The following is a 24,779-nucleotide window of genomic DNA, read 5'->3' on the forward strand; positions in this document are numbered from 1 at the left end:
GTTAGCTTGTTTTGTTCCTTGCGCTAAATACCTGCAATTACTGATTGTCTCATTTTTCTTCTGTTGTAAAAACTGAACTAATTGAAGGTACTACCCTTAGGGGATGAGTTCTGCAAAGTAATGAATGTTGAGTGCCCTCTTGAGTTTAGCATTTTAATTATTCACAATTATAATGATTTCTGTTTATTTGGGAACTTTAGAAGTAATTCTAGCTTCTCAAACAAATTGAGAAGCAGAGTGGTTGAGGCTTCATTTTGCTTTGTCTTATGTTGAGGTCAGCAGCCTCTGAGCATGCGAGGAGTTCTCACAAGCAATGGATCCAGTTTTCTGGCTAATAAGTAGACACTACCGATGTGTGCCATGTCCTGAAATAACCAAATGTACTTTTTTTCTACTAGTTCTCTGGTTTCTCTGGAACTGTTTGGGCAGTATCGGGATAGTGAGGTGGAGAATGGACAAGGATTCAAGTGGAAGAACTGGAAATAATGTATGAAAGTGTGTTAATCAGAGAAGAGATACAAGAGATTTGGTAGCTGGCTATTAGCCAAGTATATACAATTTTAAAGTCTTTTCTTTTTCTTGAAAAAGGTGTGGTGGGGGTGGCGCCTGGGTGGCATAGTCGGTTAAGCGTCTGACTCTTGATCTCGACTCAGGTCATGATTTCAGGGTCCTGGGATCAAGCCCCACGTCAGGCTCTGCGCTCAGTGTGGAGTCTTCTTGGGATTCCCTCTCCTCCCTCTGCCCCTCCCCCCACATGCTCTTGCTCTCACTCTCTCTTTTTTTTCAAGACTTTATTTGACAGAGAGAGAGCATGCACAAGCACGGGGAGCAATAGAGGGAGAGGGAGAAGTGGGCTCCCCACTGAGCAGGGAGCCCGATGTGGGGCTCGATCCCAGGACCCTGAGATCATGACCTGAGCCAAAGGCAGACACTTAGCCGACTAAGCCACCCAGGCACCTCTCTTGCTCTGTCTCTAAAATAAATACATAAATCTTTAAAAAAAAAAAAAAAAAAAGAAAGAGCAAAACTTAAAAAAAAAAAAGTGTGTATGTGTAAAAGATGCATATTGCCATTTTGGACCAGAACAACCTTTATGTCTACTATTAAATATATATTAGTGATAATGATGTATTGGGACTGGGCTCCTGCAATCTATTTAGATGTCATATACACTCTTAATAATAGCCTGGAAAAAACAATGAAATACTACTTTAAAAAAAAAGAGTTTGGCATTGCAAACCTGTTTCATTGCAATCTGTTTCATTTTCTCATCTTTTTCTTTCTTTCTTTTTTAACCTCTCTAATACAGCACTTTAGTTTTAGAGCCAAACATGTACTCGCAGCTAAAGAATTACTCAGGTCTCCTAGTGTTCTATATTCAACTTAGGAAGAAGCAGCAAGTACTTAATATATTCAAGTAGTAGCAAAGGTAAAAATGATTTGTGTGGATAATCATCATACGGCTATAAAAGGTAGTCTGAAATGCACAATGTGGGCATCTTTAAGTAGAGTACATTTAACCTCTCTCACCTAAAAACTTCAACAGCCAGATCAGAAACAATTTTCTGCTGCAGGAACATTATCTGAAAGTGCATGTGGGTAGCCCCCAATTTACAAGTCCATTTCTAATCAAAGGGAATTAACAGTTGCATATTTCAGGGTTAGGCTCAAATGTGAGCTCTGCTCTTCATCAGCAAATTGTTTAATAAAGCCACTCTGGAAGTACCATTTTAAAAGAGAAAGAAAGAAGAAAATGTTCTGATCATCCAAGACATACTTCTTCTGCCCATAACACATTTTTAACTACAGCTGCTAAGGAGCAGCAAAAAAAATAATGATTAAAACAAAATAAAAGACTCACTGGAAAATCGCTTTGTCTCCGTCTCCACCCCCAGGTGCTAACAAGCGGGAAACAAGCCGAAAGGACGGGAGGTAGGTTGAGAAGAGGCCATGGAATATCCACCAACCAGATAATCATCGCCTGATCATTGAGAAGTGTCTGAATGTAGGTATGTGTACTGAACACTGACGTGCTTTCGGTTATCCAACTTTCGGTCCTCCCACCCCATGGGTTATACATCTGCCATCTCATCAGCCTTTGGAAAGCACTGCTCGGCACGACATGGCACCGGTGCGCACAGATACACCGTCTCTCAGAAACCCCCAGTGGCTCTCCCATAGGGGTCCTCCCTCCTCTCTGGGCTTCTCAAACATTCTAAAAAAATGAGTTTAAAGTGCCTCTTGTTCCTCAGTCTCAGTGTTCCCATATAGAAACCTTCCCCGCTGATGCCAAGCCTTATTTCCCGAACACAGAGAGCCTTTGTCCTTGCTGTCCCGACTATCTGAAACAACTTTCCCAAATCCTCCTTCCTGGTTTTAATTCTGCTTTTCCTCCAAGACCTAAGTCAAGTTCCACCTACATTACAAAATCGTGCCGATTTTCCATCCCAATTATGTCCTTCCTTCCAGACCGCCATAGAACTTGTGGTTATACCCCGCTCTGACATTTGACAACTTGTGTTGCGTATGACTTTGTCTGTCCTTATGCATGTGCCCTGTGTCCTCAGGGTAACTAGCTATTTCTGGAAAGGTGGGATCTGTTGCATTTTTTATACCAGAATCCAGGGTGAGGAGAAGTGGGCATGTAACGAGCTGCTCTGAGAGAGCAAGGCGACAAAGCAAGATGGTTAAGAACACAGATCTGCAGCTAGCCTGCCAGAGGCTGAGTTTGAGTTCCTGTTCAGCCAGCTAGTAACTGACTGTGGCAAGGTTCTTACAAAAACTTTCTGTGCCTCAATTTCCTTATCTCTAAAATGGGAATAATTAATACATCCATCTCCTTGAGTTATGGTAAAGTTTAAATTAGTTAAATAAAAAGTGCTTAGCATAGTCTAATGCTTATTGAATGCTCAAAAATTGTTACCTATTAATTAGTGTATACATGTAATAGTCCATCTCAGTTAAGTTTTTCCATAATGTCATAAGATAGATCGCATTATTCCCATTCTAAAAAGAATAAATCTGTGACCCTGAGAGGTCAGGTCATTGCCCAAAATCACACGAAGAGGCAGAATGAGAGTAAGTTGTCTGACCTTAAACCCTGGGTTGTTTCACACTGCACATTGCCTCACACACCATTTACTGTTGCTAACGATGAAATGTATAGCTTAAACCAAATTATGCTGAGATTTCACTAGATTTGACCTTGGAAAATCTTTTCAACGTGCAATGTTTTAGTTAGCTGTAAATACTTTTCTTATGGGCTAATCCAAATGCGGTGGAATCATAATTACCTTTTTTTGTTTGTTTGTTTGTTTGTCTGTTTGGTTTGACTCGGAGGCTAAAATTCAGCTCAACAAATATTTCTGTTCCCAGGCACTGAAGGAGAAGGATAGAGAAAATACCAAATGGGTAGTTTTGCCCTAGAGTGTTTTATAATCTAGGTGACTAAAGTCATGGAAACACAAAGCAGAAACACTTCGCACGTTTTTAAACCTTTCTTTCCTAGGTCCCTTTGAGATCGGCTCTTCCATGCTCCCTTCCTCACCCCATGTCATAATATGGTCGGGACACAGTACCACTGCCTACAAAAATAACACTTTGGGGTTTGGCCGAATGTGCCATTCAAGAGTCAACTCTAACATGTATAAGCTTTTAAATCATTGTATTCTATCTGAAATTATTTGGGAGAATTTTCAAAAAGCCCTGTTGAACTTGGCAGACTAGCCCCTCTTGGAGTATCTTTATTTTCTAGGAAATGAAGTCTGGTTCTTGTCACTGCCAAAATTCCTTGGCTGCTGCTACTTCTTTTGTGCATCTGTAGTCCTTATCACTGTGCTGGGGTATAGTAGATGACTGATAAATCCTTGGTTCAATGAACTGTTGTCACCCAAGTGATAACGTTAATATACTCAGCTTTCCTGGCCCACCACTGGATTACAGAGTAACTTCAGAGATCCTCTATAGACCTAAGGGAACTACCTTTAGGTGAAGACTCCCCAAGAGGGGATTGGAAGGACTAACATTTTTGAACACTTACCTTATTCTAGGTTTTTTACTTTACATATACCATTTCATTTAATCATCAAGGTAACCCTGTGAAGTAGGTATTGTTATCCCCCCATTTACCAACAAGGAAGCTAAAATTCAAGGTTTAACCAATATATTTAAAAATCACACAACTGGTGAGAAGGAATTTCTAACACAAGTCTAATCCAAAGACCAACAAATGATGAAGTAGTAACGGGGACGAAGTGAGCCCAAATTCAGAGTCAGGAGGGAGGTACTCTCTTCGGACACTCATGTCAAGTGACTCAGCCACATCAGATAACCTCTTCATGCCTGTTTCCTCATCTTGTGTCACCTTATGAAGATCAAAATATTTCGTTTGTAAAATGGCTTTGAAATTATCGTTGATACTATAAACATAAGTTCTAGTTAATGGGTCTGGTAAAAATAGACACCGAAACAGTTTAGAAGCCCCCCAAATCGTTTGATATGCATATCAGGTAATAGGAGGAAGGTAGAGGCAATGAAAGAAAGCAGAGGCCAAAAACAAGCAAATGCCATGCCTATGGAGGGATTTTGGAAGCAGATCTAGAAAAGACTGCTCTAGTACTCATGCCAATCCAATGCTGTGCACTTACCAGTTACTAAGTGGCGCTTACACATATAATATGTCACATCATGTTTTAAAGTGTAGATATAATGGCCAGAATCACTAAACCAAGGACTGAATAGAGGATAAAACAGTGGAAATGAGGGCTCTTGCATAAGGAGCTGTATACCTTGTGTAAAGAATGGTTGTTTGGCAGGCTACTCATCTGAAGGATTAAGAGTAATGCTGTCCTTAACCACTTGGTTCTCAAGGTGCGTGTGTACATGAAACACCCCAGGGGCCTTCGTGGGAACCAGCGTGCTGCTTCTTGAAGCGATCTGTCCAAAAGTTTTTCAGAGCAACTAATGGTACTTCAAGTTGTGGCTGATGTCTGGTTTTGACCTTGTAAATGTTAAGGGAAGTAATGTATTTGATGAGTTTTAAGCATGTGCTTCAGTTAAGTTACTGTGCTAGTAGAAACAGCTTAGTCTTACGAACTGTAGGGTGCTTTCCATTCTTTCGCGTTTAATTGCATTCCTACTGAGTTTAGATAATAAGTCATTAATCTCAGCATCTGATCTAATCCATGATCTAAGAAAGTTACCCATATTTCTTCTTTTCATTTGTTGACATGGTAAGTTCCAGAAACCACCTACCAGATTTTTTTAAATTGTATTTTAACCTCAGTGACAATAGGCAACCTAACTGATATTTTAAACAATATTCAAGAAGTCAAAGAGAAATTAAGAAACCACTTCTGTTAAGGGTCTTTTGTTAAAGCCTGCCTGGAGAAGGCCTCCACTGCTGAGATGGAGAATCTGTGACCAGTCGCTCAGTTTCATCTAACCAATTTTAACTGCCAAATATTTCTAAAAACATAGGCCTATGACAATAACACAGTTAACTTTTTTTTAAGTAGCTGCCTTAATATTTGAAGTTTATCATTATTGTTCACTATTGAACATCTTGTTGGTAGAATGGGTTGCCAGAATAATGATTGGAGTAATCACAGCAAAGAGTGACTAATTTGGGGAACATTTTTAGAGCATAGTCTTAAGTTATAAAGGTATTTTGTACACTATAAGTCATTATACAAATATTATTTATAAGAATGATATTTATAATATCAAATTATGTTTGTCTGCAAAGTAGTGAAATATAATGGAGGAAAATTTTCCTACTTTTACTTAAAAAATATTAATGAACATGGGTTCTTTAATACAGAACAGGATAGTACCTGAGAGAAGACTCATAAGAATTATAATATCTACTGGAATAGAGTGCTTGTTCTGTGCTACACACTCTATTTTCACTTTGAGTCTTCAAAATGTCCCTGCAAGATTTTGTTTTCTTCATACACCCACTTATATAATTGGGGCTCAGATCCTTTAATAAATAGATTAGTCAACTAGTAAATGGTAGTGCCCCAAGTTAAACCCAGATGTTTTAGATTCCTATACTCATACTCTTTAACTATTAGGGAAGCCATTTTCCTCCATAAACAATAGGAAGTAAGGAGTCAAAAAGAAAAGCTTTCAAAACAAAAATGATAATCGTAGCTATCATTTATTTAACGTGCCAGGTGTGGGGGTAGGTGCCACAGGGTGCCCTTGAAGTCATTGACCTCATTAACAGCTCAAAAGGGGTTCATTCATCTCAGGTTTTTCAAGTGAATTGGATATTGATATTTTCATTTGCCTTGTGAGAATTTTAGAATTCAAAGGCATTGAGTGACTGATCCAAGATGGCATGCCGGGTAAGCAGCAGAACGGAGTTGCCAACCCAGGTCTTGATGAGTTCCAAAATCCATATTCTTTCTGCAGAATATTATAAGCTAAAATATATTTCTGATTTATAAAATAAAGCCTCTGCACTGCTGCATATTTATCGTTTTTTCTCTGAATTTATTCTTAGAATGATTTTAATTTTGTTTAGAAGTTACTGAGTTTTCTGTTGGTAAGGAACTTTCAGAAAATGAGTACTAATTCAATGAATACGCACTACTTTGTGTTTATCCCAATGGTGCCCAAGTTTACATTAAAGTCATATTCTAACGTTATAAATCTCATGTGCTCAGGTTATATTTCATAATCTAGAATTTCACTAAGAACTTAAAGATGGAAACAGATTTATTAGGTTCGGGAAAACTGCCTCACATACAGAAGTTGCTGGTCTGGAATACCACAAGTTACCAGCACAACTGAGTAGCTTTCATGCTAATCTTGCAAGAAGCATAGAGAGGCATTTTGCATTCATTCATTAAACAAGTGTCTACTGATTGCTAACTATTTTCATACCTTCGTACTAGAGAGATTGGCAGATAATAAGAACACAAACACCCCTACCCTTAAAGAGTTTTACAAATTAATTAGGGAGAAAAGACATGGAAACCATTAAGCAATGAAAACAAGTTAAGCCATATTGCAACAGTGAAATAAATCATTTTAATACAAAAAAATAAAAACAATGAGTGTTCCAGTTTCATGGCTGGAGGTGCTGACTATGGGTTGAAGTAGTGAAAAAGGCTTCACAGAAGGAAGGCAACTGGCTAGGCAGAGAGGATGGATGGTACCTGCCAGGCAGGCGCTATGGTGGAAGTGGCCCAGCAGCAGGTGCATTTATTATCCCACAGGTTTGTGCAGGGGAACTGGAAAAGATGAGATTAGAAAAGGAGGTGAGGCCAGACAGTCAAAGGCTTTGATTCTAGCTAAAGACTCTGGCCTTTGGCCTCCAGGTGATGGGGACTCATTGAAAATTTTTGAGCAGAAGAATGACATAATTAAAAGAGCACTTTAAAAAAGATTAATTTGGCAGGAGTAGGCAGGATGGATTGGTAGAAAGAGAACAGGAACAGGGAAACTACCACAATAATTCAGTTCTAAGGTGATGAGGTTCTAGAAAGAAGTGACAGCGGGATAGAGGGAAAGAATAAATGCAAGAAATAGTGCAAAGAAAGACAGGAGAGAAGGTGATGATGGGATGTGGGAGAGAAAGACACAAAATATACTAACTTTGCATTCTGTTTGGGAACTTTTATAGTATACAAAGTATATAGAGTTCTTTGACATTGTACATAATATTCATGGTCTGAGATGCCATTGGATGCCAGGACCATCTTGCTTTTATTCACTGTAGCATTTCTTTTAGCAAAATCTGCAGTGAAGTCCTGATTTTCAAGAGAAAATGAATACAATTATAAAAATGCCTGGGAGAATAATTGTAGCTTTATGTTGTACTACTACTTCCGTGACTACCAGCAATAATGACTGCAGTTATAGGATGGAAGCATAATTAGATGAGTAATGAAAACTCGACCCCCAAAATTCCAGTATCTTAGTTCAGCTGTTGTATTTTTTTTACCAATTGACTTTCAAAAGTCACTAATTGATTGTCCAGAGTACATTATTTTCACAAATATATTAATATGATTCTCTAGTAGTTTAGAGTTTATTTGGTGCTTTCCTGCTAGGATTAATTACATTGTCTTCGAAATGTCCATGTATAATAATTGTTTTACTTTACAAATGGAAAAACTGAGCCATAAAGAAAGTGAATTAATGATTTATCCAGAGTGGTGTGAGAGCTCAAGAATCTATCTTACCTGTGGGTCCAGTGGACTAGAGAGAGAAAATAAAACTAGAAAGACATCAACAATCTTTTTAGTTATCTAGGTTTAGTGAAATACCCGGTGCCAGGCAAATGTAGCTTTCTTACCTAGAACACACACACACATGCGCGCGTGCACACACACACACACACACACACACTCCATTGCATTACAATGATATAGAGTAGTTACTTCAAAAAGCAAGTGTCATTTTAACATTACTTAGATGCTGTTTTTAATGCCTCAAGTAAAACGTATTGTAGCTTCTAATATTAATTCATTCCCCACTTAGAATTGTTAAAAATATTTATGATCTGGTATAGAGCAAAGCATTTTGTTATCCATTTTCTTCAGCTTTGATATAAAAGCATTCTTCAGCTGTTTTCTAGGGATGAATGTTGTCAAAGTTTGATGGTAATTTATGTTGTCAGTCCATTAAGTTGATTTTATGGCAGCCAACACAACTATTGTCCATTTATGAGAAACCCGAGGACTACTCTGGGTCTCCACAAAGGCCATTTGATACCTGCCCTCTCATATGGCTGACCTTGAGGGGAGTTGACTTTGGTAATTTATGGGGAACACCATCTAGGAATACCTATTTGCAAGATTCACTGTCATTTAGTGCTAAATGATCATTGCTGAGTCCAGAGACAATCTGAGCTCCTGACAGAGCAATCCCATAAAAAATATTGCCTACCCACCCAGGTGTCCTTTCCAATTATCTGGAGTAGAAATTAATACTTTTAAAAGCTGCTAGTTTTTGAAAGGTTATTACAATTTATTCCAACGGTTTCCTTTGCACATTATGATGAATTAGTTTATTACACCATTATTTTCCATGTCAGCTTTTTAGAAGATTGAACCATAATGTTGAAACATTAGTGTGAATGGCAAACATACTACTTTACAGCTGAGTAATATATTTCTTTGAGAAAAATGTGCTCAGTTTTTAATAACAGGTAATTTTATGTTTATGCTCCCTAATGCTGTTGTCAGGTGTTATTTATTTCTGCTTGGTAAGAACTGGAGAACTTTCTTTTAAAATGTTAATGGGGGGTTTGGACAGATTTTAGAGTCATAGTAAGAATATACTACTTAAAATTAGAAAATATAAATTGCAAGTGTTTTTTCCTGAAAGCTAATATGTTCTAAGGTTTTCTTGACACCAGTTTAATATATGATGACTTCCAGGGAGAGTGATACTACTCTCAATTTTTTCCTTAAATACAGTTGGCGGGAAGAGATTTTTTTGTTCATTTTTCTAAGGTCTTAATGACTTCCAAGTTTTTCTTTAATAAAACTTCTTTATCTTAAATGATTTATTGCTTCATAAATCATTTAGTGATGGTCTATCATTTACAGGTGTTTTGTAAATATTAATTAACACTATGATGGAGATTTATTTTTTTCAGTCATTATTCTCTATTTTATTAACTAAAATAGTAAAGAAGTATAGGTGATTTCCTATTTACCAGGTACTTAAAAAATACTCATTGTACCTGTCTGTGACAAAGATTGATGAGAAATATTCTAAAGAGTGCCCAATGTACTATATTTTTATTCATAGAGCAAATATATTTTAATGCTTATCATATGCCAGGCATTACACAACTGTGCATAGTTGGGACATAGCCAGGACAACAGTTTAGAAATTCAGTCTTTTTTATTTCTATTACAATTATTTTTATCCCTATAGTTTTTTGTTTTTTTTTTAAATACAACTCCACAAAAATTCTGAATCTTGAGTAAACTGAGCGTGTAAGCAAATTCTGTAACAACTTGCAAGTTTTATGTTTGCTACCTCCAATCCAACAAATGCTTGCCAAAGGAAATACTGTTTTTTTTTTGTTTTCTCATCAAACACATTTGTTTCTTTAGCAAACGTTTTCAATATTGAAGTATTTATTTTTGTTGACATGACTGAAGCAAATGTTAGTTTTAGCAGAATTAAGATTCATAACATTCATAAGTTTTCCCCATTGTGCCTGAGAATTTCTTGATAATGTAGGAGATGGATGACGGGAAGTGTTCTAAGTTTCTCCATTTGGGGGGAAAGGGGTGTGATTTTTGCTGAAGTATAACATACATGCAGAAAAAAGATGCACATATAATAAGTGTACAGCTCCGTGGATTGTCACAAAATGAACATACCTGTGTAATCAGCACTCAAAGCAAGAGACAGAAATCAGCAGCATTTCAACATTTCCCCTTCCAGTTGATCACTTTCCAGCACCCCCACCCCCTAACTGTTCTTCCTACTATTGACATCATACATTAGGTTAGACAGGTTTTTGAAATTTGTATAAATAAAATCATGATAAAATTATGACTTCTTTTGTTCAGCATCATGTTTTTGAGATTCATCCACATCGTTGTATGTAGGTGTACTTCGTTTTCATCGCTACATGGTATATTCCATATTTTTATTTGCCCAGTCTACTATTGATGTTCACTAGATTGATTCCAGCATGGGGTTATTGCAAAAAAAAAAAAAAAAAAAAAAAAAACTGCTGTGTTAGCATTTCCATCTATATCATTTGGTGAAAAATAATAGCATTTCGATTGGGTATATTTCTTGGAGTATTGGACTGGGCCTCAAGATAGGTATAGGTTCAGCTTTCATAGATACTACCAACCAGTTTTCCTGAGTCCTGGCAATGTTTTTACACTTCCTAGTTATTTTCCTTTGGACCTTAAGCTTAAAAATACTTGGGAAGATTTGGAGTAAATAATTTCTAGGTTTCTATCAGGCCTGAAGTACTGTAATTCAGTACTTGTTACAAAGGAGAACATTGGCATAGATTTTCACAAAAGGCAGATAATGAGAATCTGCTATTTGGTTTTCCATTATATTTCTCAGTTTGCATTTGCATCTGGATTTGACTGTTAATGAACCAAGCATTCACATTTTATGCTAAATAATGAAATTACAGTATCTGGTGCAGAAAAGCTGGAAAGTTTTCTGGTTTACTCAGTCATATTCTTCCATGTATATAGCATATTTCTTGCCAGGCTGATGGTAGTAACTGGCCAAATGCAAAACAGTACCACTCTTCTTCAACATTCCTGGTTATTTTCACTGGAGTAAAGTAGCACAGGGATTGTGAGGCTATATCTCTTGTGGTATTTTACACAAAGCAAGTATTCCATACATTTTGTTGGACACATCCATTTTGTTGGATGGAGTTTTTTTTTTGTTGTGGGGGAGGATTTGGGGGTTTCATATAATCTTGGCTCTGCCAACTGACTTCGGCCAAATTGTTTATCTCTCTTAGCCTTATTTTCTTCATCTGTAATGTGGAGAAAATAGTGGCTCCTGCCCCATAGGTCTCTCTGAGAACAAAATGACCACGCAGGTGAAGCTCTTTGCACAGTGCCCGCACACGGTACTCAGTAACTGTTGGGTGTTGTTGTTGTTTATTTGTTTGTTTTTCTTTTTTCTTTTTCTTTTTTATTATGTTCCATTTGTTTGTTTTTTAATTTTAAGATGGGTATTCTTTCAACTTCTGTCTAAAGATAGTAAAGATTCTGTTGCTTATACTTTCAGAAAAGTAGACAGACATGCTACTAGCATAAGTCAATTAGAACTTGACAACTGGATTTTATCCTTTCTTCTATTAATGTTTCCACAAGTATTTTTGAGTACCTACACAAGACCCAGTTGCTCCACCACAAACAGGTCAGACCCCACCCCTGGGCACACAAAGCTGACATGACTTGCAAGGTAAAGTGCAGTTGGACAGTTCAAGTGCAGTCAGACAGGACATAAATGGGAAGTTCAGACGGTACCAATTGCACAGCAGGGCACTTCACTCCAGGAAGGCTTTCTGGAGGAAGTGACCCTCCACTGACAGCTGAGAGATGCACAGCAGCTGACCAGCTAAGGGAGGAATAAGAATTATTGGGACAGGGGCACCTGGGTGGCTCAGTCGTTAAGCGTCTGCCTTCGGCTCGGGTCATGGTCCCAGCGTCCTGGGATCGAGCCCCGCATCGGGCTCCCTGCTCCGCAGGAAGCCTGCTTCTCTCTCTCCCGCTCCCCCTGCTTGTGTTCCCTCTCTCGCTGTGTCTCTCCCTGTCAAATAAATAAATAAAATCTTTAAAAAAAAAAAAAAAAAAAGAATTATTGGGACAAGAACATACCAGGCAGTGGAAACAGCATTAGAGGACTAGAAGATTTTCAGAAAGACTGAAGCTGAGAAGGCTAAGTAGGAGGAAAAGAAAAGGAAATGTGTCAGGAAGAAAGAGGTTAGTTTAAAAAAGGCAAGGAGGAACCAGTCCATCAAGGCCGTACGAACTGGTCTTTGGACCTTGGACATTATGCTGAGGGTAAGGAGAAGCTATTGAATGGTTTTAAATTTGAGTGTCAGACCAGACTTTGATTTTGACTATCAAGATCAGATTTGTATATTAGAAACACCATTGTTGGCGCACAGTGAAGAATGGATTGGATGAGAACAGGACAGGAGGCAGAGGAAGACCAGTTAGGAGGTCAAGAGAGGGAACAGGCTAGAGGGTAGCTGTGGTGTGAGGTCTCCACAGTAGGAACAGGGAGAAGAGAATGGATACAAAGTATCACACTTGGAAATCTAGGATCATCCCCATATTTCTGGCTTGGACAATGGGATGGATAGTCATGGTATTAGGGAAGGAGGTAGTGGTGGAAGATGGATGTGTTCCACTGGGGCCTGTGAAGATTGAAGTGCCTGTGTTATCTAAGTGCCAGAGACCAGTAAGTACTGAATAAATATCTTTGAGTTCAGGAGAGAAGTCTTAAAGGAAGGTGTAACTAACATGGGTAATTCCAACAGCCAGGAACATAAGGCAGGATGCTTCAGCAGGGTTTATAGAGAGAAGAGAATGGCCTAGAACAGAGAGACCTGAGGAAAAGCCATTACATAAGATAGAGATGGAAGAAGAGGAACCTCAAGGGGCACTGAGAAGTAAGAGCCACAGAGGTGGTAGGAAGATGTGAAGAGTGTGGGTATCATGATGACCAATAGGATAAAATGTTTCCAGAAGAAGGGAGTGAATGGTCAGTAGTGTCAGATACTGCCAAGGGTGTGAAATAAGCTGGGTATTGAGAAGTGTAACCACCAGATTTAGTAACAAGTAGATCTGTGGAAACTTTGCTAGGAAGAGGCTGGCTTTGAGCCAGTTAGGGTGCAAATAATAAATGGAAACGTAACTAAGAGTTGATGGACTTTCAGATGAATATATTACTAAATAGCACGTTACATGGCTATATTAGTAAGACAGTTGAACTAAGACCTGTTAAATATAGATTTTAAGACTTAAATACCAGAACTACAAAATACAACAACTCCAAAATACATGCCACTTTCGATCATGCTTTTTTTCTTAATGGGTGTCAGTGGTTTGACATTTACCTTTGAATTCTAGAAATGTTCTGTAGAAGAATCTAAATTTTATGCCCTAATAGAATTGTTAGAAATTTGCCTCTTAATGAAACTCAGCTGCAAATTCTAAAGAAACAGGAATGAACAGGGTGAGGAAGAAATTCTCTTTGGATAAGTTCCTTTTGAACACTTTTTGTTAATGTTGGAAAGAATAGGATATGAAAGCACAGCATAGAGGAATTCCAAATGGAAAACCAGCTCCCTTGCATGTACATATATGCAGAGTCCAACTCAGAGAGAGGATGAACTCCTGGAGGAAAAGGCAGTGATTCATTATTGTGAGTTAAGAGGGGACATGTTATAAATCACAAGCAGGAAAAGCACAGTTCTGTTTTCCCTGCTCTGTTCCACTGTTGAAAATTAATTTTCCTCAGGATTTTTTTTTTTTCCTGGTGGCTGTTATTTACAGTATTGTCCACCCAGACCAGCTCATTCATTTACATGGGCAGCTCTTGTTGGGGCACCAGGGTAAAGCATAGCACATTAGTTCAGGGGGTTCTAGGAACTCTAGGTGGATAGAGGGTGTGTTATCCTCACATTTCACACCAAGCCCAGTTTAGTACGTGAGATTCGTGTTTAAAGAGCTTTGGGGGTCGCCTGGGTGGCTCAGATGGTTAAGCGTCTGCCTTCGGCTCAGGTCATGATCCCAGGGGCCTGGGATCGAGTCCCGCATCGGGCTCTCTGCTCAGCAGGGATCCTGTTTCCCCCTCTGCCTGCCACTCTCCCTGCTTGTGCTCTCTCTCTAATAAATAAATAAAATCTTTAAAAAAAAAAATTAAAAAAGGAGCTTTGGGATATGTGCTATGGTGAGCGCTGTGACTTGTGTAAGACTGATGAGTCACAGACCTGTACCCCTGAAACAAATAATACATTATATGTTAACAAAAAATAAATAAATAAAATTGGGAATCAAAAAATAAATAAATAAAATTGGGGGAGAAAATAAAGAGCTTTGGAAAGATTAATGTTTGGGGAATTTTCCTTTTAAAAATACCTAAGGTCACTTTGGTGTGTGATATAATCGGCCCTTTCACGGACATGGCACCTTCTCCCAGTGGCTCTGTCACTTAGAGGGCAGACCTCAGGAGCCGGCCGTTGTGTGGAGCCATTGGCCTGGGGCGTGGCAGGGCCGGGAAGGGCGCCCTTCACCCGTCTCCCACCTCCCCGGTCTGAGCACGTGGAGCAGGCAGGCACTGGACGGAGGGCCCCAGTATACTCTGGCCTCATTTATTCGCCAGAGACCCAACCCTGTGAGGGAACACTAGAATGATGTCCATTTTACCGTGAGGGAAGTCAGAGCCTGAGAAATTAAGTAATTTGCCCGAGTATACAACAAATAATAAGAGCTGGATTCAAACCCAGATTCTTCCACAGTGGCCTAATGGAACTAAAGAGTAGTATTTTTGTTTGGTGTCGTTTGGTTTGGTTTGGTTGGTTGTTTTCTTTTTTTTTTTCTCTTGGTTTGTTTTTTGTTTTCCAAGTTGCTGAATAGAGTCCACTGGGTTGAGTAACGGAAGATGCATGATTTTGTCTTCTAATTCCACCACAGCTTCACTTTGCTATCCTATCCTTTTTTTCTTTATTCTTTATATGTATTTATATCCTATTTCTATCATTGTGGGCCACTTATCATTGAAAAGAGGATGACAAAGGAGATACTTTATTAAGTCACATGATAAAGCATTATTAAAATTTAGTATCATAATAAAATAAAGCATAATAAATCAAGTCAAATATATTAGGGTTAAGCACGAGAGGTATTATTCCATGAAATAATTAGCATAAATTCATTCAACAAATACTTCTTGAGCGCCTACTACTCTCTAGGGGCTCCCCTGTGTGCTGGGTCAACAGCAGTGAACAAAACAGATGGCCTGCCCTCCTGGAGCTGTCATTCTAGGTGGGGCTGGTGGGGTTAGGGAGGCAGACAGTTATTACATATGTAAAAGGGTAGCAGGGTGTGAGAAAGCAAAGTTAAGTGGGTAGGGGGTGCCAAGGGTGGGAGGAAAAGGGTGGGTTCTTATGCATGCAGTCAGGGGAGACTTTTCAGGTGAGATTTTGTTTGACAGAGGCCACAGGGAGCAAACCCTGGCCACCTGTGGGTGAAGTGCGTCTTAGGAAGAGGAAGCCTGACCAACAAATGCCTGAGATAAGAACTCACTAAGTGTTTATGTGTCCCTCTCCCTGTTTTCCCCCAAGGAAGGAGACCAGTGTAGCCAGAAGAGAGTAGGACAGGGGAAGGGAGAATGGCAAGCTCCTAAGTCAGATAGGCAGGGTAATGGGACAGGGTGGTCTATTTTGTAGGGTCCTGTAAGCCACTTCAGTCAGATTCAAATACAGTAAGCAAGTCACATTTGCAAGTAATATTGCTTTAATGCATCCAATCCAAATTTTACCAGTTTGTCCCTCTTTTGTGTTTCTTTTTAGTTATAAATAGTTATAAATAGTTCCAATTGGATTATCTGTCCTGAATCCAAAAAGAACAGATCAGAAATTAAGCAAGCTCTCCCTCCCTTCTCCTCCCTCAGTGCAGGAAGCAATAACTGGTCATAGAGTTCTCTGTTCACTGCAAAAGGTCAGAGCCAGCCAAGAGATGAACCATTCCAGATATAGCCCTTAATATGCGGATCTTTCCATCCCTGCCCTTCACCTCACCCTGCTTCATTAATAGACTAAGGTCCAAGACCCAGGCCTCCAGCAGCTGGGTTTGCCTTTGCTTCGGCCCAGTTGCCTGAGCCAGAAATTAAAATGCCCTGACAACCATCCTGACCTTGTGTGCACTCCCTTCCCTTTGGTCCCCTGGGTAATTCCTTACTGCTCACTGTTGCCCACTTGAAGGGATCTGAACAGCAAAGAGCTGAAGGCAAAATAATCTTGACCTTCCCAGGTCTTAGCTTCCTCATTTGCAAAATGGGTCTGATCTTACCCCGTCTGCAGGATTGTTGGGAGTCTGCCATAGCAGCTATTAACAAAGTGATGATGGCTGATTCTAGTTGAGTCCTTGATCTGATAGAAGAAAAAGAGAGAAGAAAAGTGGGCAGAAACTTGAAATAGAAGAAACAGAGGTGAAAATTACTTAAGTTGTGTACTAGTCTTGTAGTTTTAGTGTATTGCTGCTTCTACTGTATCTGGCTGAGCACAGAAGAGTTAACTAGTGAGTGAGATAAGACAGAATAAACAGTCCAGGACAAAAGCTTGATGTCTCCATCAATGTGATGTGATGGAGTCTGCCCAGTTGAGAACATGAATATGAAGATGAACATCAGATAATTCCTGCCATCAAGAGAGGACAGAGTTTTCAACTGTGGGGTGGGAAGGGTGATTATATCAATGAAAATATAGAGACAGACATCATTTGGAAAATTAGGAAGTGCAACAGAATTCCAATAGAATATATAAGTATTCCAACCTCTCGTCACTTAATGGAAGATTGTTGAACATTATTCAGTAGAGCTAACTGGGCAGACTCAGAGGCCAGGGCCTGGAATTCCCCCACCACCAGAGACCATACTCAAGAAGGTACATATCAGCTGTAAGTACTCTGAGAAAGTCTAGAGTAGGAGCCAAAGCCTGATATCTAAGTGACAGCAGTCCCCATGTTACCACTAACATAAACATTGGGCAGTAAGGTATGTTTTGATGGACAGGTTAAATAGAGCAACTGGAAATATTCAAGCAAATTCACAGGACCTCAACCATTGGCTGGGGGTCAGAGACAAGACATCTACTCCTTGTAAAGTGGAACAAGAGGGGTTAGGGGAGACTAGAACTAACATGGGGCAACTAAGGAGTGTCGAGATTATAAGGCAGTTTCCCAGGCAGAATCAGTAAAACTGTGATCCAATAAATCAAGACAAGGCAGAAGCTTTGAAATCACAATCAAAAGCCCAGGCCAAAGTGCTTAGCAACAAAGGGGCACATGATACTGAGCTCCTACATCCCTCCTGGCTGAGATGGGGACTCACCCGCATTTGCGAGTTGGGCCACGTGAAGAAGTGGGTAGAGGCAGAGAAGAGAGCTAGTGCTAGCCCCTCCCACCTGACAGAGTCTCCGAAAAATCCATTTCAGCCTCCGGATCTCCTTGAGCTGCAAGATGAAATTCTGAGAAGATAAGGAAAGTAAATCTGTAAGTTGCATGCCTGTGAGTTTCAAGCCCTTCCTTCTTTCTAAAAATCAGTTCTTCCTTAGCTCATGAGGTGACAGAATTATTTTTCATTTTCTAAAATTTCAACTCTAACTGGATTTCAATGAAAAATGATTCCCTTAAAAACTTAAAATTCTGGAGTTGAAAGTAAACATTAAGACTGTAGGTGTTTTAATCACAGTTCCTGGAGTCTTAGAGTGATGTTTGCCGGGTAGATGTGTATGCTGAGAGACACGCAATTGGGTGCGTGCAAAAACTGATTATTTTTCTTTAAAAATACAACCTTTTGTGCTAACATTGACAATTGAGACCAAAGTTTTCTTTTGGGTAAATTAAGGAACATAAATTTGAACTTGCCAGCTTACAGTTTACCCAGCCACAGAAAATAGGATCTAAAAGTGGAGCGGAATGTGTTGAATTGGAAAAGAATGACCTTATAAATACTGGCACAAGAACTTATGTTTTTCTATTTTAATTTACAGTTTGCAAAGTGTTGATATAATTTTCTACATTTTACATAATTTGATTATAAGTGTCTTCTTGCAAAGGGTCTTTAAGTATATTGGAATTTATTGGGCAAATGCTTGTTCAGGAGCAAATGGTTATTCATCTACTTACTGGCTTCCAGAGAGAGGTTGTGCTGGTTCATTTAGGTGACTGGAATCCTGTCCACCAGAAAGCTAATCAACAAGATGGCCAGTTACATTCATGAGTATTTCTTTTAGAGGCATTTCGTTTCAATCCCACAGATGGTAGCTGCAGCCCATTAGTTTGTGAGCCAAGCTTTTCCGGGTCCTATTGTACTTAGCAAAATTGCTATTGCAGCAACACGATTATTCCAAATTCAGTGAGACTCAGCAGGGCTAAAACAAAGCTATGTCATAACAATTTAATCCCAGCTCACCTTCCCCTTTACTGGATAAACAACCAAACACCTGCTGAATTCTTTTCCACATAATGAGAACATCTGAGCAACAAAGATCAAAGAACACTGACATCTGATCTTAAAACCAATACAGTGGAACCCCTTTTTGGAAAATATTTTTATTACATGGTTTCAGATAGCTATTCTGTGGGTCAAATTATAGTACCCAAAATAAACAATACCAAAAAATCCTGACTGGACATGGTCAATTTGTAAGGCCTATACCTCACCAAAAACATTTTTAGGTGTTTCATGCTATCTAAATCAGCCTTCATTTGAATGACTTGAAAATGGTCATTTAAAATTTATAGGGGCAAGAGAATATGTGTTTTCTGCTTTAAAAAAGCAGTAAAAAAAATGCAAGACGAAAAGCTATTAAGGATGTTTATCTTTCCAGTTACACTAGAATCTCCACTTTCAAAAATAAGCAAAATACTTTGAGCTTTGCAAATATATCACACACAAGCTTTCCAATATAATTCACCTAAGACACATCAAGTGTCCCTTCTGGGTTTTTTTCTCCATACTTATAATGAATAAATAAATATGGCCACAAATAACAATGCTTTCTTCCAGGGTTTTTTTTTTTTCTTTTAAAGATTTATTTATTGATTTGAGAGAGAGAGAGCATGAGCAAGGGGAGAGACAAAAGGAGAGGGGGGGAAGTGGAGAGCCCTAAGCTGGGCTCCATCTCACAACCTTGGGATGATGACCTGATCCAAAACCAAGAACCATACGCTTAACTAACTGGCTGAGCCACCCAGGCACCCCTCTTCCAGGGTTTTAATGTAATTACTGAATACATCTCTCACACTCAGGTGCTGCCTTCTTCTGTGGGTCTTTTTTTATTGCACTGCACACTATAGAATGGAAGCCCCCTTACCTTCTCCTAGTGAACCCAAATGGCTGTAACCCTCCATATTCTTTATAAAACCTTTCCTGAATGAACATGAAATGGACTTTCTACTCCAGTCCTCCATATAGGTCCAATTACAGCTTTCCCCAGGTTCTCTACTCTGTAAAGGGTCCTCGTGTAATTTCTTATGTATGAAGTAAATACTTATTTTGAGGTACTCAGTCAGAAGGGCTCCTAGATCTCCATACATTTGCTTATGAGATTGCCTGTCTTAGAAAACTTTAGGAAGGCAAACACAGAGCAACAGTCACGCTGTACCTGGAGCCGAATGGAGCTGAATGATGTTTTTACGTTAATGGTTGTGTGGACTGGGCTATGTGACATCTAGATCTGCGTGAATCCTGTGGTGTGTGTGGACATCCAAAGCAGCTCATTGTATTGGAATTATTGTTAAATTAATTCTATTTAGCTAATAATAATGAGCAAAAGGCTAGTTTTCAACAAGAGTAATTGATGGCAGCCCAGAAAAACATAATTAGCCATTCCCTACTCCCTGAAGAATAAATATTCTAGTCTCCAAAATAACCCTGGGCCCACAGTAGAACATCCTCCTGGCACGAGAAGTCTCCTTTCTCTTTTAGCCGATGTGTTCCTCTGGCCGACAAAGGAGAACTGTATTTACGCCTGTCTCTGTTTGATACTGGAGGGTGCAGAAGTACCAGGATTTTGAAGAAGGCTTTAACTCATTTGGGACTACCTTTGAATAGTTGATAAAAATGGAACTTTTTAACACATAATTTCAGGATGGTGATATACCCCAGATACTAAACTCCTGTCGACCTAAGAATTTATGTCTGGAAAAAATGACTTTGTGGTACCTAGAACTAAAATTCCAAATTCAAATTACTTTAGAAGTGATGCTTATATTTGTTCTTACATAAAATCATTCTGAAATTATGATGTCATGCACAGGGACAAAGGAGGATATATTTGCTGTGACAAAGAGAACCCAAGCAACAGAAGCTTAGATACACTACGAGGTTTATTTCTCACCATCCTAACAATTTGGAGTGACCAGTCCAGGTTGGTAGGGTGACTCTGTTCCCATAGGTCATTCCAAGACCCAAGTTCCTTCATGTTGTTTTCAACCATCTTCATCTTCATAATTGAAGCTGCTAATACTCCTGCCCATGGAGAAGCAGAAATGAAGTGTAAGCAACTTTCTTTTAAGTAAGTGATTTGGAAGTGGCACCTATCGCTTCTATTCACATTCTGTTAGTGAGATACCAGTCATATGGCCACATCTAGTGGCAAGGGAGGCTGGAAAACAGTCTGTGGAGTCCTCACCCAAGTGTCCCTGGGTAGCCAAATCTCGACGTGCTTTCAGAGTCCCACCCAATCTTTGCATCCAGCAAAGTTGTGCACAACTTTTTCCATTAGGACCAGAGATATTTGCCATTTTTTGGTGACCTCTAAACAAACAGTCAAGTTGTCTGGCTCTACCCACAGACCCTCTTTATGTGGTGTTGATGTAGGAATGGGACAACTACAATGACTTCTCCCACTCAGAAAAGAAATAAGGCATCCCTGGTCCACACCAGTGCTGAAATGCTAAGGCAGGAACTTCAGAGATTCCCTACCCTACTAGACGTGTCCCCTTGGGTAGACCCTGGAGGGCCCACTTAATCATCAACCTCCATGGCCTCTGATGTTTCCCTCTGGGTGGTCCTTCCTTGTCCATTATTCTCCTTAGCCACATCTGAGCTGAGATAGAATACCTTCTTTGGGGTCCAGTTTAGGGATCAAATGATCCCAGTCTTTCATCGGCCAGATTTCTGCTTTCTCTAATAATACGATTCTCTCAAAATTTAGTCATGTTAGGCCAGTCTCTGACGTAAGAGAAGGACAAATGGTTACTTTTTTGTTCTGTTTTGTTTTAAAGAGTAGTTGCTCTTTCATAACGCTCACAGTTTACTATCTCAGATATCCTATTTAGCCATCTTAGTAGTTGGTCATCAGGATAAGGCTCTACTATAAAGGAATGCTTCTTGTAGAACTATGGTTTAAAGAGGGGTGCCTAGGTGGCTCAGTTGTTAAGCACCTGCCTTCGGCTCAGGTCATGATCCCAGGGTCCTGGGATTGAGCCCCGCATCGGGCTCCCTGCTCTGTGGGAAGCCTGCTTCTCCCTCTCCCACTCCCCCTGCTTGTGTTCCCTCTCTCACTGTGTCTCTCTCTGTCAAATAAATAAATAAAATCTTTTAAAAAAATAAATAAAAAAAAGAGTTACATGCAGAAGCAGCTGGATTAAATTATTTTTGTCATTTCTAATGGAAATGCTGTGGGCCATCTTATTTCCAAATCAGACATTCCTTCTATTGAAAATGATGAGGCTTTGGTAGCCAATGTCTAATAATTCACTTCAGTGCAACCTTAAGATGTACCTTCCCTTCGGTTGTCCTTAGGTTTAAAGGTGATGAGGCATAATGATAACTCAGTTAAGGTCACTGTCTACAAATTCTTTAAATTCAGCTATGGTGAGTACAATGCTATTGTCAGAATTGGTCAGCCCAGAGCAGAGGGCTGTGACTTAGAGGCACAAATCCTGTGCCTGCTGAAGAAAGCCAGGGCCCTCCCATGGCACACCCAGATGAGCACTCCCTCACACGTGCAACTTCCCAGGCAGCATGAGACTGACCTCTCACTTCTGCATCTGCTGTCATAGTTTGTTTCGGTGTCCTTGACCCTGCCTGTTGCACATTCTTGGCCCCTCCCATTTGACCTCTACTGTTTGGACAGCGGTCATTTCCTATCCCTATAAACCATGCTGGCCGCTCTCTCCAGTCTCCCTCCTAATCAGGCAGGCTCTGGGTCTCCCTGTGAGCATTCTCATCTTTCCTAGTCTCTGACTTGGCAATCTGCCTTTCCAAACCTAGTATTGTTATTTCATTTCAGCCTTGCCTGAAACCAGGGTCCACATAGGCCAGGCCTACAGTGGGGACCACCACACATAACACTGGAGATGAAACTAGAAGCACACTAAGCCATTTTGAGAAAGAATCTTCCATTATAAAGAAACTCTATTCCTGGAAAGATGGTGAAAGGTCGATATGAAGTGTTGTTTTGTGTTGTATTATTTTGTTTTGTTTTGTTTTGTATTGTTTGGTTTTAGTGAGACAGTCTTTGGACTGTGTGTGAGCCAAGACTGGAAGGTGCTCTCAGGAACAACCTAGAAGTACAAAGCCAAACTCTGGGTCTAGAACTTAAAGGAATATGGACAGAATACCAGAACCAGAACATAGTTTGTATGGAAGGCATGAGATCGGATTCAAAGCCAAGATTCTCAGGGTAAACAATGAGGGATGCCAAAAAGTGAAGGGTAAGTCAGGGACAAAGATGAACAGAAAGAGGAGCTGGGGTGGGGAAGAGGTAAGCAGGGAGAGTAATGTCCATAATCGTCAGTTGAGCATGTTTGAAAGGAGCAGATTGTATGGGCACAGGTGAGACTTCACCTGCTAAAGGCTCGCACTCTTCAGTTCAGGTCCTGATTAACAACAGAGTGTGAGCCAGAGAGACTCAGATCCTGCTGGACAACTATTTTATGTCAGGCACGGTGATAGGAGCTATTCAAAGGTTGCTCATTTGATTCTTTTGAATTGTTTGGATTCTTTTGACACCACTTTGAAGTGTCAACTTAGCATTTTCTAGGTGAGGAAACCAAAGCGTGGGTCAGATCCCACAGCTAGTAAGAAGCCAGGCTAAGATTGGTGCCCAGATCTACCCTATGCCAAAGGCTTTGCCTTTTCCATCGAGCAGGGGTTAAAACATGTTTAAAATGGTCCATGGATTTTCTGGGCCTGCCACATTCAGGTTCCATTTCTCCACTTGCGTACTGTAGATGTGTTGAAACAAAGGGGATCTTCTGGTCAGGGAGTTCTCTCGTCATGAAATGGTCATGTTTGGTCAGACCGTAGGAACTCTCAGAGAGTTTAATGTTCAGTCCATGTACCATTCTCATTTTATCAAAGACAATCCCAAGGCTAAAACAGATTTCTTTCTTTGTGATGTAAGAAAGAAGGTCTTTGTCTGACTTCGATTTTATTTGTGAAATTTCAGTCTTTGACCAATGAGTAGTAGAAAATCACATTAATAATGTCATCATCCAGGGGCGCCTGGGTGGCTCAGATGGTTAAGCGTCTACCTTCTGCTCAGGTCATGATCCCGGGGTCCTGGGATCGAGTCCCGCATCGGGCTCCCTGCTAGGCGGGAAGCCTGCTTCTCCCTCTTCCTCTGCCTCTGACTCTCTCTCTCTCTCTCTGACTCTCAAAAAAAAAAAAAAAAAAAAAAAAAAAAAAACATTAAAAAATAATGTCATCATCTCATTAAATGTATTGGTCTAAGGTCATCCAAAAGCGGTGAGAGGTCTGCAGTTGTACCCTGCCAGTGTTTGGGAGCACTGCATGCTTGTCTTTGTATTATCCAAAACAGAATGAACATCTTGCAGCTTCAAAACACAGGACAGCAGTCTTCCTGACACTCGAGTCATCTATCTTGTCAGGAGCAGTTCTGTGCCAGTCAGCTCAGGCCACGGAGTGCAGGGGAGCGAACACACTGTCCCTGGGAACACCTCAAGTACGTCTGCATTGCCTGCTAAACTCTGGCATTGGAACAGCAATGACACTATACACCAAATCACCTTCTCTTCTGCCTTGGACATGGAAACAGTTCCTAAGAGAAACACAAATCTAGAAGAGGAGCGAGGTGATGACTATACACAGTAATCTCCCACTGAATGCAACATATGTGTTATAACAACAATAACCACTGTTATGCCATCAGACATTTATGGACTGCTTATTACATGCTGGGTATTGTTCTAGGTGCTGTATGGATAGTAACTCATTTAATCTTTACAACAGTCTTAGGAAGTAAGTCCTGTTATTATGCCACTATCAAGGGTGAAGAAACTAAGGCATAGGCCCGGTAAGTAACTTGCCCAAGACCACATACCTAGTTTTGACGTTTTAGCCACTTTTCAGCAGCTACTAAAGTGATGCTCCTTGTTTGAAGGAACTGATGAGGAGACAGGTGTACTGAGGGACAGCTACTTTAGAATTAGTGCAGGGAGAAGAGTGATCTCTGGAAACTAACACACTTAGCCAGCACGGGTTAATTCCCTACGCTCCTCCATTTGGCCACTCTCCCCCCCCCCCCCCCTTCCCCCCCCCCCCCC

General features: G+C 40.0%; 1 protein-coding gene across 5 annotated transcripts in view; it reads left to right on the top strand.

Annotated features, from left to right (window-relative positions):
- Positions 1-24,779, top strand: part of HS3ST5 (heparan sulfate-glucosamine 3-sulfotransferase 5) — a 265,443-nt gene that overhangs the window by 157,360 nt on the left and 83,304 nt on the right. For 4 of the 5 annotated variants that reach the window (XM_032408029.1, XM_032408028.1, XM_032408030.1 and 1 more), the window contains one exon: positions 1,896-2,009. The gene's annotated coding sequence lies outside the window, so the exon portion shown is untranslated. Of the gene's footprint in view, positions 1-1,895; positions 2,010-16,141; positions 17,751-24,779 lie in introns of those variants that run through there. The other variant, XM_032408033.1, reaches the window with a different exon arrangement.

The sequence above is a fragment of the Phoca vitulina genome, unplaced genomic scaffold, assembly GCF_004348235.1.
Source record: "Phoca vitulina isolate PV1807 unplaced genomic scaffold, GSC_HSeal_1.0 scaffold9, whole genome shotgun sequence".
NCBI classification, from domain to species: domain Eukaryota; kingdom Metazoa; phylum Chordata; class Mammalia; order Carnivora; family Phocidae; genus Phoca; species Phoca vitulina.